The sequence below is a fragment of the Cryptomeria japonica genome, chromosome 11 (genome assembly GCF_030272615.1).
Source record: "Cryptomeria japonica chromosome 11, Sugi_1.0, whole genome shotgun sequence".
Lineage (NCBI taxonomy): Eukaryota > Viridiplantae > Streptophyta > Pinopsida > Cupressales > Cupressaceae > Cryptomeria > Cryptomeria japonica.
This window is the reverse complement of record NC_081415.1, coordinates 649880513-649897168: the sequence shown is the minus strand read 5'-3', so window position 1 is coordinate 649897168 and position 16656 is coordinate 649880513. Positions and strand designations below refer to the sequence as shown.

At 34.1% G+C, this 16656-nt stretch overlaps 1 pseudogene; it reads right to left on the bottom strand.

Moving 5' to 3' along the window:
- Positions 1–13392: 13392 nt before the first annotated feature.
- LOC131859806 (clathrin heavy chain 1-like) lies at positions 13393–15844 on the bottom strand (annotated as a pseudogene).
- Positions 15845–16656: the final 812 nt, after the last annotated feature.

The window sequence follows — 16656 nt, the reverse complement described above, 5'->3', positions numbered from 1 at the left end:
TTCTTTCTTGGAAAGAAATTGGTTTCATGGAACAATATAAAACATTCATGCATTTCTTTATCTACTGCAGAAGCTGAGTATGTTGCAGTAGCAACTAATTGCACTCAAGTCTTGTGGATGAAGCAAATGTTGAAGGATATCAAGGTAAATTGTAGTGAACCGATAGTTATCTACTGTGATAACTTTACAACTATTGACATGTCTAAAAATCTGGTGTTTCAATCTAAGAATAAGCATATATTGTTGGTATTTTGGTATGGTTTTGTCATTGATGTCAACACCTACTAAAAACGAGCACTTTGGAGATCTAGCAACATTCACTGGCAAGCAAGTAATTGTGCAACAGTTACTGGTATATGGTTCATTGGCAGGATATAATGTTCACCAACACCTGGAATGATATGGAAGACACTTGATAATGTCGAAGACATCGTGTGGACACTTTGTTTTGAAGAATTAATCATTGGTATATTCATATTTGCATATTTTCTTTTACCGGCAAATAGGTCCAGGTTATCTAGGGTTACACCAACAAGTTTATCTTTTCCAGATCAGCATGGCACGCTATGGAGATGATATACTATTGTTGTAAATGCAATAAGCCAACATGTTCAATCAGTTATTGCATCGGATATGATATTGTATGTAAAATGTTTTTTATTGTAATATCTTGTAGAGCCGACCTACTAAAATTGGTCTTAGGGTATGGTATAAATGTAAGATCTTATTTGTAAGATCAAGTGTGGAATGCGAAAAAGAATTGAGTGAAGGTATATGTGAGATTAAGCAGAGGTATACATGAAGACATCATTTGAAGGTGAAGTTAGGTTTTTGTAGAAGCATATCAGCATTACACTGGTACTGAATCCAACATATGAAGATGCTATTTTGTGCAATATATTATTATTGGATTTAACCATCCAACTATAGTCAGTGTGACTCTCATTTTATGATTAAGCAGTGAGCTCTAGGTTGTTGGCCTTTCTGCATGTGTAGACCCCATTATGTACACTTACTATCTGCAGTAGTATCATCTGATTGTGGGTAAGGTTTCTCACTATGGTTTTTCCCCTTACAGGGTTTCCACGTACAAATATTGGTGTTATGTGTTGTGGATGACTTTATGTTTATGTTTCATGCATTAATCCTTACCTGTATAGCAATTTACTGTTAACACTGTCTACCGACACACTTAACTGGTTTACCGATATTAAGTATTAAGTTGGTTAATTAGTTTTTGGTTTGAATTTATTAGACAACTGATTCACCCCCCCTCCCCCCCTCTTAGTTGTCTTCGGGACCTAACAATTGGTATCAAAGCCTAGTCCTCTTTTGCAGAAGTTTAATAGCTTGAGGAGATCCAATGTCTACTAATTATTTTAGGAAGGACAGTCCTAAACTTGATGGAACCAACTATGGGATATGGAAGATTAGGATGGAAACACATCTGAATTGCATTGGTAAAGACATCTGGGAAGTTACAAAGAATGGTTATACTATTGTTGTAGCTGGTCAGACTGCTCCAACTACCTTAGCTAAAGATGAAGAAAATGATTGCAAAGCAAGAGAAGCACTTTTGAGCGCATTATCAGATCAACAAATCATGGGATTATCAGATAGGTCTACTGCTAAAGCTATTTGGGATCATTTGGAAACACTGAATGAAGGAGATTCCACAGTCAAGATTGCAAAACTTGAAAGCTTCCGAGTTAGGTATGAACATCTAAAAATGGAAGAAGATGAAAGGATTTCTGCTTTTATGGAAAGAGTAAATGAAATTGTTTTGGGTATTAAATGTTGTGGAGGAACTTTGAGTGAGGATGAAATTGTTTCAAAAATCTTAAGAGGTTTGCCACCGGCATATAAAATGAAGGTTAATGCTATAAATGAGTTGAGAACAATGCCTAATACAACAGTAACTAGGGATACATTGATTGGAAAACTTTTAGCCTTTGAAATTGAGGAATTTGGTCCTGTTGCTACTATAAAAACTGATTTAGCCTTTAAAGCATCAACACCATTTTCTCCATCATTTGACAAATCAGACTAGGGAGCCTTCTATGCAAGAGAACTTGAAGAAACTAGAAAGGAGAATGAATAGCTTGAAGAACTTGAAGCATTATTTGCAAGAAAAATGCCAAAAGGTCCAATTGGAAGTAAGTATGATGGTAAAGTACCCTTTAAATGTTTTAACTGCAATGAGATTGGTCATATGGCTTTGAGATGCCCTGATAGACATGCTAGACTAAGAGAAGAAGCTAGAAGAACATACAAGCCTAATCCTAGATATCAGAGATACAAATTTAAGAAAAACAAAGACAAATCTTGTTACATTGCTGATGAAAGTGTGACTGATGATTCTAATGAGGATCCAACAGACAATGGATGGGTTTTTGTTGCTATAATAGAAGATCAACCGACACCTACTGCTCAACCGGTAGAACAAGCCCTAGCAGCTAAAGTTGAAGCAAAGGATGAATGGATCATTGACTCAGGATGCTCACATCATATGACTGGAGACAAAGGTAAATTCTTAAACTTTCAAGAATACAATGGAGGTTTAGTAAGATTTGGAGATGACAAAGACTGTTCAATCAAAGGTAAGGGTTCAATATCTCTTGATGGTAAGCATAACACTGACAATGTCTACTATGTTGAAGGATTAAAGAATAATCTTTTAAGTGTTGGTCAATCAGTTGAAAAAGGATTTTAGTTACAATTTAAAAATGGAAAATGCAAATTCATGAATAGAACTGGTTTGGAAATTGCAACCGATAATCAAACTAGAGGCAATATCTTTCATTTGAATAACAGTGAAAAGGCATGCTTAATTGCACATATAGATGAAAGTTGGTTATGGCATAAGAGACTATGTCATGTAAACTTTGATTGCATGGTAAAAATTAGTACTTCTAAGATAGTTAGAGATCTACCTAAAATTGTGAAACCTCAGAATACAATTTGTAAGGAATGTCAATTTGGAAAACAAGTTAGAGCTAGTTTCAAAAGTATTCCAGAAAAATCCAATAATGCTCTTGATTTAATTCATAGTGATTTATGTGGTCTGACTAGAACTAGAAGCTTACAAGGTGATAGATATTTTATGCTAATTATTGATAATTATTCTAGAATGTGTTGGGTTACTTTTCTCAGAGAGAAATCAGAAGCACTTGGAAAGTTCAAACTATTCAAAGCAATGGTTGAAAATGAAACCGGTAAGAAAATCAAATGTTTAAGATCAGATCAAGGAGGACAATTCACATCTAAGGACTTTAATACATTCTGTGAAGTGAATGGAATCAAAAGATAGTTATCAGCACCTCAGACACCACAGCAGAATGGAGTTGTTGAAAGGAAAAAAAGAACTATCTTGGATGCAGCAAGAAGTATGTTATGAGAAGCAAATCTGCCACATGTGTATTAGAGAGAGGTAGTCAGCACTGCTGTCTATACATTCAACAAAGTTCACATCAAAGGTGAAACCGATAAGACCCCTCATGAACTATGGTTTGGTAATATTCCTACTCTTAAGTATTTCAGAATTTTTGGAAGTAAATGTTATATTAGAAGAGATGAGTATATTGGCAAATTTGATCCTAGAAGTGATGAAGGAATATTTCTTGGTTATTCATCTAAGAGAAAGGCATATAGGATTTTTAATAAGAGATTGCAGAAAATTGTTGAGAGTACAAATGTAAAGATTGATGAACAATTCAGAGGAACTTCAAGGTATATAGACTCTGAACCGGCAACAAAAATTGTGACAAATGAACCTATACTGAATCCACCGGTACAGAATGAAGATCCAGTTACCCTGGTATCATCAGAGGATTCCATAGTATTTGAAGAACAATAGCAAACTAAGACACCCTGGTCTGTAAGATTGAATCATTCTGAAGATCAGATAATTGGAAACAAATTTAAAGGAGTTATGACAAGAGGAAGATTGGCAAATGAAGAGGTATGTCTTATTTCTCAAATTGAACCATCATCTATCAATGAGGCATGTGAGGATAAATTTTGGATTAAAGCTATGGAAGAAGATTTAGGACAAATTGAGAAAAATAATACTTGGACATTAGTTCCTCGGCCTAAAGATAAAAATGTAATTGGAACCAAATGGGTATTTAGAAACAAACTTAATGAAGATGGTAAGGTTATCAGAAATAAAGCAAGACTAGTATTTAAGGGATATTCTTAGAAAGAAGGAGATGATTACAATGAAACCTTGGCACCGGTAGCCAGAATTGAGGAAGTTAGATTATTCTTGGCTTTTGCGGCTCACAAGGACTACAAAGTTTATCAAATGGATATTAAATGTGCATTTTTGAATGGAGATCTTGAAGAAGAAGTATATATTGAACAACCTGATGGATTTTCTTTGATAGATGACAATGATATGGTTTGTAGGTTAAGAAAAGCTCTGTATGGATTGAAACAAGCCCCAAGAGCTTGGTATGCAAGGTTGGATAAGTATCTTTTAAAGATTGGTTTTACTAAAGGAAATGAAGATAGCAATTTATATTACAAAATAACTAATGATGACATCTTGATTATTGAAGTATTTGTTGATGATATAATCTTTGGAGGAGAAGATGGATTATGTAAGGAATTTTCTATTAAAATGCAGCAAGAATTTGAAATGTCTATGATTGGAGAAATAAAATTCTTTTTAGGTTTACAGATTTCTCAGACTGATAAAGGTATATTTTTGAGTCAATCCAAGTACTTGAAAGAATTACTAAAGAAATTTGGGATGGAGAACTCTAAACCGGTAAACACACCTATGACTACAAATGACAAATTATCTCAAAGGGATGAATCTACACCTGTTAATCCAACTAGATACAAATCTATGATAGGAGGTTTACTGTATTTGACACAAACCAGGCCTAATATTATGAATGCAATATGTATTGTTTCTAGATTTCAAATTAATCCAAGGGAAAATCATGAATCAGCAGTAAAAAGGATTTTTTGGTACTTACAAGGCACAACAAATCTTGGATTATGGTATCCTAGAGATGAAAATTTTGACCTATGTGCATACATAGATGCAAATTGGGTAGGAGATGTGGATGATAGAAAGAGCACCACTGGAGGAGCATTCTTTCTTGGAAAGAGACTAGTTTCTTGGTTGAGTAAGAAACAAAGTTGTACATCTTTATCAACAACAAAATCAGAATATGTTGCAGTAGCAACTAACTATACACAGGTATTATGGCTTAAGAAAATGTTGAAAGACATAAAGGTAAAATGCAAGGAACCTATTACTATATATTGTGATAACATTGCAGCAATTGATACATCTAAGAATCCGGTATTACATTCTAAAACAAAACATGTTTCTATCAAACTGAATTTTCTAAGGGAAAAAGTTGAAGAAAAGGAGATAAAACTGGTTTATGTGAATACTAAAGAACAACTTGCAGATATTTTCACAAAACCTTTGCCTAAGGAAACTTTTGAATATCTCTGAGATCGGCTTGGAGTCATGCCACCACCAGTAGAGACTTAAACAGTTGATGATTGTCATCAACTGACAGAATTAAAAAGACAAATCTTTTATTCTGGTCTTTGATGAGGAAGCTACTCCTCAGGGGGAGTAGTTGGTATTTTGTATCAATTTGATTTTTGTAACTTTGTCATTTGATGTCAAAGGGGGAGAGATATCTATGGAAAAACACATTATCTTTTGAGGAGAAATTTGTATTGAAAATAAATCTTTAGATAAACTCTTGTTGCTCCCAGGGGGAGAGATTGTTGTTTAGAGGAGATTATTGGTTTTTGATATTTGGCATTTCTATTTTGGCACTTTGATGGTTTTTCCATCTTGTGTTGCCATCAATGCCAAAGAGGGAGATTGTTGGTATTTTGGTATGGTTTTGTCATTGATTTCAACACCTATTGAAAACAAGCACTTTGGAGATCCAGCAACATTCACTGGCAAGCAAGTAACTGTGCAACAGTTATTGGTATACGGTTCACCGGCAGGACATAATGTTCACCAGCACCTGGAATGATATGGAGGATACTTGGTAATGTCGAAGACATCGTGTGGAGACTTTGTTTTGAAGAATTAATCATTGGTATATTCATATTTGCATATTTTCTTTTACTGGCAAATAGGTCCAAGTTATCTAGGGTTACACCGACAGGTTTATCTTTTCTAGATCAGCATGGCATGCTATGGAGATGATTTACTATTGTTGTAAATGCATTAAGCTGACATGTTTAATCGGTTATTGCATCGGATATGATATTGTATGCAAAATGTTTTTTATTGTAATATCTTGTAGAGCCGACCTACTAAAATTGGTTTTAGGGTATGGTATAAATGTAAGATCTTATTTGTAAGATCAAGTGTGTAATGCGAAAAAGAATTGAGTGAAGGTATATGCGAGATTAAGTAGAGATATACATGAAGACATCATTTTAAGGTGAAGTTAGGTTTTTGTAGAAGCATATCAGCATTACACCGGTACTGAATCCAACATAGGAAGATGCTATTTTGTGTAGTACATTATTATTGGATTTAACCATCCAACTGTAGTCAGTGTGACTCCCATTTTGTGATTGAGTACTGGGCTCTAGGCTATTGGCTTTTCTGCATGTGTAGACCCCATTATGTACACTTACTATCTGTAGTAGTATCATCTGATTGTGGGTAAGGTTTCCCACCATGGTTTTTCTCCTTACTGGGTTTCCACGTACAAATATTGGTGTTATGTGTTGTGGATGACTTTATGTTTATGTTTCATGCATTAATCCTTACCGGTATAGAAATTTACTATTAACACTGTCTACCAGTACACTTAACTGGTTTACCGGTATTAAGCATTAAGTTGGTTAATTAGTTTTTGGTTTGAATTTATTAGACAACTGATTCACCCCCCCCCCCCTCTTAGTTGTCTCCGGGACCTAACATATATCAATAAAGTATAACTTTTTGAAGGACAAGGTAGAAGGAGAGGAAGTCAAATTGGTTTATGTGAACACTAAAGAACAAATTGCAAATATATTCACTAAACTGTTGTCTAAAGAATCATTTGAGTATTTGAGAGACAAGCTAGGGGTTTCTGCCCCTTTGGAAGATACTTGATTGATGCAATTTGTCATCAATTCAACATGCATTATGAGAGATATTATTCATTTCGACACTGATGAGTGGTGCTACTACTCAGGGGGAGTAGTCAGCTTTGAGATTCAGAGGTTTATATTCTTACTTTGATTATTTTGTCAGATTTATGGCATTGATGTCAAAGGTGGAGAGATAGTGATGTGAAAAATAAATTTAGAGATATCATTCACAGGGGGAGAGTTATTGATATTCAAGAGATTGTTGGTCGTCTTCCACAGGGGGAGACTTGTTTGGCATTTCTTGGTACTTAGATGGTTTTCACATCTAGTGTTGCCATCAATGCCAAAGCGGGAGATTGTTGGCATTATGGATGAATTGATTATGTGTTGCAATAATGTTTTTTCATTGATGTCAACACTTGTTGTTATGGTTGGTTACCGACAAATAGGTTTTGGTTACCGACAGACAGGTTTTGGTTACCAATAGAAGATCTAGTGTTATCGGCAGAAGAGACTATCTGTTGGACACTTCCAACATGTTTGGATCAATGGAGTGTGTTTGATTTTAGGTGTTACATGCTTCTGGAGCATGTTTTGGTCAGTTGGTATTGATCTGGTAATCAGATGCTATCATACACTTGTAAACCCATACCGACATTGATTTAAGGTTTAACCAACATAGCTTTCACTGAGAAATCTTGACAAGATGCATAAGTGGTGTTGGTGCGGCTTCTAGATGGATTTCAGGATGCTGAAGATGTTCTTTGATCATGCCTCAACTAAGTGAAGACATTTATTTGGCATGGCTGACCCAGATTAGGTATGGTGCCTATCTAGGTTATGTACTGGTATCATGTTAACGTGATCTCTACACATTACCGGGATGATTTATGGATTGGTTATTGTTGTTATGGTCTTAAGCCGACATGGCATATCACTATAAAATGGATATATGTAATGATCTTATTGTAAAATCTTGTAGGTGGCCAACCTAATTGGTTTAGGCCTTAGGGTTGGTATAAAATGATGTAAGATCATATTATATATTATCACGTGTCGTGGTCTTGGAATGCAATATCATATGAGAAGGAGATTTGGTCGATCATAGGTGATCAAATTGGGATTAAGGAAGAGGTCAAAGGCCTCCGATATTGAGCTTAATCGGGACTGTAATTAGGCATGGTAGATGCTATCTCTGGTAGTTCATTATTTTGGATTGTTGTCCATTTATCTTGAGGTGGTTATAACCTCTCTGTAGTCAGTGACACTCTTTTGTAATGAGTATTACACTCTAGGGAGTGTGTCTTCTTGCATGTGGAAGCCCCTCATTGTATCACATACTTTCTGCAGAAGTATCATTTGATTGTGGGTAGGCTTCCCACCGTGGTTTTGACCTTTTCGATTTTTCCACATACAAATCATGGTGTTATGTGGTATGGTTGCATTGTGTTGATTATCTATTTCATTGTTAAGTTTTATTGCTTACCAGTATCTATTTCTGACATTCTGATACTTAATGTTTATGTGATTTGGTTAAAGGCTATTAAGTGGATCAATTGATATAATCTACCAACAACTGATTCACCCCCCCTCTTAGTTGTTCACCGGTTATCCTAACACATTCTTCAAATTTGTTCTTTAGGGATACAACAAGATTTTGTTCCTTTTTCTTTCAGTCCTCAATCTTCTAAGAAATCCTCATACTTATAGCTTGCATTTCAATTCTCATAACCATGTTCTCCTGACTCAATTTATGACATAGTTCCTTAAGTGCATCTTTCTCTTCATCATCCTAACTTTGCAAAAGTTCCTTCCTCCTAGATTGAATAGATGATAGCCTCTCTTGTAGGACAAGAATGAATTCTTTAGAAGAATTCAATTCATCTTGTAGCTTTAAGTTCTTCAACCTTTCAACATCATAATCTTCAAGTGCCATCTCAAGTTGTTTCTCCAAAGCCATGTCCATGGGTTCCAAATTCAGGATCTTCCTCAAGCTATTAAAATTACTTTGAGACATAAGGCTTTGATACCAATTGTTGGAATTCAATAACACTAAGAGGGGGGTTGAGTCAATCTTATACCAAAATGATCAATTTTAGCCTTCTTAAAACATGTATACACCAACTGGTATACTAGTACATACATAATTGAAAGAAGTAAAGCAATCAATAAGCCAATCACATAGATGATAATCACAACAAACAAAATTATACATCGAAAACCTCAAAGAGGAAAAACCACGATGGGATTTGTGACCCACAATATCAATCCACTAGCCATACAAAGAGATTACAAAATATAATGGGCCTGCACTTGCAAGAAGGCTTACAACCTAGAGGACACTACTCAATCACAAATGGAGCCTCACTGACTACATATAAATCCAAACTACAATCTGGAGAAGTGTTGAACTGCTAAAATAGCATCTTCTACACCAGAATATAGTTCAATTTTAAGCTTTGTCTATTCTAGTCTAAAACCCTAAACCCTTTACCGAAATAACCCTTACATAAATATCCTCACATACATAATCTCTCTAATATATTTTTCATTATATCAAATTCACATATCCATCACCATGTTTATATTCATGTCCATATCAAAATGAATTAGTCCAACTGACCTATATACCCTATACAATTCATCATGCCTTATGTCGGCTTACAAAGATAATTACAATATCAAATTACATGTCGGCTAGATAACATAAATGCATGAATATCAAAAGAAATTACCGATGCCATATCCAAGAGATGTCAGCCTCCAATACCGAAAACCTTATTCTTAACCATGCCGACCTGCATTTCCGGTAACCAAAGAAATCCTTCTATCCTATCAATGTTGGTGTAGTATCTGTAAAGTGCTTATCGGTAGATAACTGAACCAAAACATGAAGCTGGAAAAAAAAAATAGTATGTTGCCATCAATGACAGTATAGTGAAACTAACCAATTGAATGTCAATTTCCAACATTATCATCCAACTATTTCTTTTTCATTACCCTGCACTACATGGTTGTGGGGGTTCTATATAGTTGTCACATTGGCTTTACACCCAACATGGTGTTCTATAATTGGATATATTTGACTCCAACACCTAATTTAAATTTAATTTTCTTCAATACCTCCTATTCCAATAAAGTAATTCTTTTCCTACTATTTGATCCTTCCCACAAAATATCTTTGTTGCACCATCAATTTTTGTGTTGTGGTTTTTGGAACCTCTATGCAAGATAGCATGCATATTGAAATTTTTGATATTACTAATTTTAACATTGTGATTTTGCTAGCAAGGGATTACCATCATCCTTTCTAGTTATCCATTTTCTTCTCCCACATTGTAGTTGTTCTACACCATAATGAGTCCCCAATTTCTCTATTGAAGTGAGAGATATTATGGTAACAAGATGGGAGTTTCCCAGTGTTGAAGCCCTTGAGAATATTTGAAATACGTCATTTCCATACATTGCTAGTATTAAAAAGGAATATGTTCAACTTGTCTTTATTTATGATTTGTCCTAAGGAGTTTGAGTAGTCTTCCAATATATTTTTTTGTTGTGTTTTATTTATCAAGGGTACAATCACCAAATAACGATGTGTCGTAAAAGAAGATTTAATGGGTGAATATAGGAAATTCACTTATTACATTTATTCCTTTTCGGATTCCTCTTTGTACATCTACCTTTATCCCGCAACTTAGAGATTCTACCATCATATTATAGATGAATGGGGAGAGAAGGTAACCTTGCTATAGTCCTCAAGCACCCTAAAGGAGACTATAACAGACACCATTGATTATGACAAAATATCATGGAGACGAAATGTAGCCCAAAATCTATTTAATCAATTCCTCACAAAAACCTTGCCTTTCCATGACTTTGATTAAAAAATTTCAATGCACCTTGTCATACCTTTAATCATATCTAGTTTAAGTAACATACCTTTTAGGTTGTATTTATTGATTGAATGCATCAATTAATATGCAATGGTAATGCCATTAGAGATGTTTTGTCCTGGAACAAAACCACTCTGCTCCACAATTATCAACTTTGGTAAGATTTTCAATTTGTTTTCCATCACTTTTCCAATAATTTTATAAATAGTGTTGCATAATGAAATTGGATAGAAGTTTGAAAATGAAGAGAAGGGTCTCTTTTGGATTAGAAAAATGTTTGTGTCTTTGAGTTCTTTCAAAATTATTTTTCTTTTTTGTTTCTTTCACAAAATATCTAAACCCATCAAATACTAGCAAGTTTGGAATACCAAGGCGGTGAAGCCATCTAGGCCAGGAGCCTAATCCAAGTGCATTTGGAAAGTGACCTCTTTTACTTCATTCATTGTAATGGGAGCCATCAAAAGATTTTTGTCCTCTTGTAAGACCATTTCGGGAATATTTTCAGCATTTGAAATTAGGGTGTAGTGGCTCTACCAAATTAACAACACCCAACATGTTTTGAAAAAAATTCACTCAAGTTATAACCATATATGCTTTATTTGATTCCAACTCATGTACATCGTCTTATTATTGTGGAAATTTTTTGTGTTAAGATTGCCTTTTTTTAGCCACACCTCACTTGATTTTTTCCTCTAGTAAATTTCTTCTCATGCTATAATTTCACTATAATCAACTATTAGCTCTTTTTATTTGACATATTTTGTGTGTCTCATTCTCTTGTTGGTGATTATATGACTCAATTTTTCCAAATCATCCACAATTTCTTATTTTTATTCAAAAATATTGTTGAAAGAAGTCTTATTCTATTGTTTCAATTTGGAATTAAAAAATTGCAATCTCTCATTGAAGGTAAACATCTTGGTGCCATTATATGTGTTTGACTCAGTCCACCATGCTTCCATGAGACATTTTATATCCTTCCTCTAGAACCAGGTCTTCTCAAATATAAATTAGCATTTGGATTGGGGGGTCTTCACTGAACTGAAGCTTGATTGGGAAGTGGTCTAATATGGGCATGGTTATGACCTAAAATGAGAGTTGAAATGGGGAACCCAACCAATTATCTAAAATAAGAAATTATTCTAGACAATCTGCTATGTTGGTGAAGCCATATTGCCTATTATTTCATGTGAATTTACTATTGTTGGGGTTCACATTGGTGAGACCATTTTTTCTCACAAAATATGTGACATCTATCTAGGTTTGTGCTACTCTTTCAAGACTACCAACATTCTTAGTTGGGTCTCATATTGCATTAAAATTGCTTGCCAAAATACTCTTGTCCATTGTGCTATAGAGGTCATGACTAAGGATCTCCCGCAAAGCTTTGTTGTCTAGGGTTTTTGTGGGTCCATAGATATAAATGTTGAATGAGAGATTTATAGAAGAGATTTGTATCAAAAGATTTAAAAAGTTCTAATTAATTATGATGGGCTCAATTAATACTTTGTTGGATTTCCACAATACACCAAGGCTTCCAAAAGCCCTAGTTGAGTTATTGGAGAGGCCCATCCATCCTTTGCAATGTTTGACAAAAATTTTGGCATCTTTGGAAGATATTTTGGATTCTTGTAGAAGAACTAGATTAACTAGTTGAATTTCCAATTGATTCTTGATCTGGCATTTAAGCCCCTAACATTTAGTAGTACATTTGGGGATCAATTCCAATGATAGTTTGTCAGAATTCCAACTACAATTCATCAGATTGCCAACGAGAAACATCATCGAAAACTTGTAGTCTTACATTTCAACACCATCAAAGACTCTTTCGATGATGAACATGACTGCGCTTAGCCATCAGTAAAACTCAACAAGTCATCGAAATTCCAATAGCTTCCATGTAATGTTCCGATAGTCATTGGATATACAACATCCTCATCAGATTTTTGAGGGGGTCCATCAAACTTCCCACAATGTCCAATGGCAACCAGGGCATCTGCAACGATGAGGATGTTGTATGTGCGACGGTTCAGGCATCAGAATAAATTGGAAGGGCAACAGAATTCCGACAACCCCCTCATTGCTTATCTGACAAGGATGCTGCCGGACATACAACATCCTCTTTGGATGCTTGGTGGATGGAAAGATTTGAACTGATTGAGCAATATGATAATACTAAAGATTTATTATTTTTTATCAACCAACCAAACAATAATAAAAACAATTTGACAATCTAAGCATGCAACAGTTTGGGCGTTGGATGCTTGGTGGATGGAAAGCTTTGAATTGATTGAGCAATACGATACAACCAAACAACAATAAAAACAATTTGACAATCTAATCTTTCCACTCGAAGACCAGCCTCAAAAAAACATGTATGATTGAAGAATTGTGTCCCACATTAAGTTCTTCAATCCCATCAATAGCCACCCATAGGTGGCATACCATAAGCCTGCATGGGAGGCATTCCCATTCCACTCATACCTTGCTGAAAGAAACCTCTCATGCCCACTCCCATGCCCGACATTGGAGGTGTTGGCAAAGCAAGGGGAAGAAGCCGAGAATGCATATTTTGTAAACACAATAGGCACATATTTATTTCTACAGAAGATTTAAAATGTTTATTAAAGAGAAACTTAATATATTCACATAATCATTAGTATATCAAGAACCTAAAGTAGGTATGGAAACAGGAATTCAATCATATTATACATCTAGACAAGTTCCAAATCCACATCTGGTATGATCACGTCATAGCATATGAACAAGCATGAAGCAAAGCATTCTTTCTTGCCCTGCAGTTGCAAATGCAAAAGTAAGCCCCATTTCAATGCCCCAATCCAAAATAAAAATTCAAAATATACTTTATCCTATGAGAGAGAACAATCAACTATATATTTTACCAATTGTATACATGTTCCATAAAATACACCAACAATTCTTCTGCAAGTTCACGATCACCCGATTGAGAACTAGTTTCCATTGCATCCTTGTAAATATTATTTTTTTTAGACAGTGCAACATCTTAGCACATAATTTTTCTATAATTTCCTTAAAAATGCATTTTTTCTATAATTTCCTTAATTATGCTCTTAAAAATGCTAATTTTCTATAATTTCTTTAATTATGCTCTTAAAATGCTATTTTTCTATAATTTCCTTAATTATGCTCTTAAAAATTCTATTTTTCTATAATTTCCTTAATTATGCTATTAAAAATTCTATTGGAGGTGCTAACAAAGCAAGGGGAAGATGTTGAGCATACATATTATGTAAACAAAATAGGCACACATGTTTATTTGAATGTTTAAAAACCATCAGTAGAGTAGAACAAGTGCTCCTTGAGGCTCAATTAAGCAAAATCCATACCTGTTGAGCAACAAGATCTCTCTCTTCTTTCTCCTTGGATTTCTCTTCTTGGACAACCTTTAACTTGTCCTTAACAAGCTCATCAACTTTTATCGTGTATTCTAGAATTAAATTTGAAAAATAAATGTTTTGAATATTAGCTATTTAATTCTGTTGAAGGTTTTGAATGTTTATTAAAGAGAAACTTAAAATATTCACATAATCATCAAAGTATATCAAGAACCTGAAGTAGGTATGGAAATACAAAATCAATCCTATTACTCATCCAGGAAAGTTCCAGAGCCACATCTAGTCTCAAGTCATAGCATATGAACAAGCATGAAGCAAATTATTCTTTCTTGCCCTGCAGTTCCAAATGCAAAAGTAAGCCCCATTTCAATGCCCAAATCCAAAATTTAAAATATACTTTAGCTTGTGAGAGAGAACAACCAACTATATGTTTTACCAATTGTATACTTGTTCCACAAAATACACCAACAATTCCTCTGCAAGTTCACGATCACTCGATTGAGAACTAGTTTCCATTGCATCCTTGTAAATATTATCCTTCTTAGACAGTGCAACATGTTAACACATAATTTTTCTTTAATTTCCTTAAAAATTCTATTTTCTATAATATCCTTAATTATGTTCTAAAAAATGCTAATTTTCTATAATTTCCTTAATTATGCTCTTAAAATGATATTTTTCAAGTTAAATATGCTCTAAAAAATGCTATCTTTCTATAATTTCCTTAATTATGCTCTTAAAAATGCTATTTTTCTATAATTTCCTTACTCATGCTCTTAAAAATGCTATTGGAGGTGCTAGCGAAGCAAGGGGAAGATGTTGGGCATACATATTCTGTAAACAAAATAGGTACACATGTTTATTTGAATTTTTAAAAACCGTCAGTAGAGTAGAACAAGTGCTCCTTGAGGCTCAATTAAGAAAAATGTATACCTGTTGAGAAATAAGAGCCCCCTCTTCTTTCTCCTTGGATTTCTCTTCTTGGACAGCCTCTAACTTGTCCCTAACAAGCTCATCAACTTTTGTCATGTATTCTGGAATGAACTTTAAAAAAGATTTTTTTTGAATATTAGCTATTTAATTCTGTAGAAGATTTAAAATGTTTATTAAAGAGAAACTTAAAATATTCACATAATCATCAAAGTATATCAAGAACCTGAAGTAGGTATGGAAACACAAAGTCGATCATATTACTCATCTAGGCAAGTTCCAAAGCCACATCTAGTCTCAAGTCATAGCATATGAACAAGCATGAAGCAAAGCATTCTTTCTTGCCCTGCAGTTCCAAATGCAAAAGTAAGCCCCATTTCAATGCCCCAATCCAAAATGAAAATTCAACATATACTTTAGCCTGTGAGAGAGAACAACTAACTATATGTTTTACCAACTGTATACCTGTTCCACAAAATACACCAGCAATTCCTCTACAAGTTCACGATCACCCGATTGAGAACTAGTTTCCATTGCATCCTTGTAAAGATTATCCTTTTTAGACAGTGCAACATATTAGCACATAATTTTTCTTTAATTTCCTTAAAAATTCTATTTTCTATAATTTCCTTAATTATGTTCTTAAAAATGCTATTTTTCTATAATTTCCTTAATTATGCTCTTAAACTGCTATTTTTTAAAATAAATATGCTCTTAAAAATGCTAATTTTCTATAATTTCCTTAATTATGCTCTTAAAAATTCTATTGGAGGTGCTGGCAAAGAAAAGGGAAGAAGTTGAGGATACATATTCTCTAAACAAAATAGGCACATATTTATTTGAATTTTTAAAAACCGTCAGTAGAGTAGGACAAGTGATCCTTGAGGCTCAATTAAGCAAAATGCATACATGTTGAATAACATGATATTTCTCTTCTTTCTCCTTGGATTTCTCTTCTTAGACAACCTCTAACTTGTCCTCAACAAGCTCATCAACTTTTGTCATGTATTCTCAAATGAACTTTGAAAAATAATTTTTTGAATATTAGCTATTTGATTATGGAGAAGCTTTAAAATGTTTATTAAAGAGAAATTTAAAATATTCATAGAATCATAAGAGTATATCAAAAACCTGAAGTAGCTATGGAAACACAAAGTCAATCATATTATTCATCCAAGAAAGTTCCAAAGCCACATCCAGTCTGATCAATCCATAGCATATGAACAAGCATGAAGCAAAGCATTCTTTCTTGCCCTGCAGTTCCAAATGCAAAAGTAAGCCCCATTTCAATGCCCCAATCCAAAATAAAAATTCAAAATATACTTTATCTTGTGAGAGAGAACAACCAACTATATGTTTTATCAATTGTATACTTG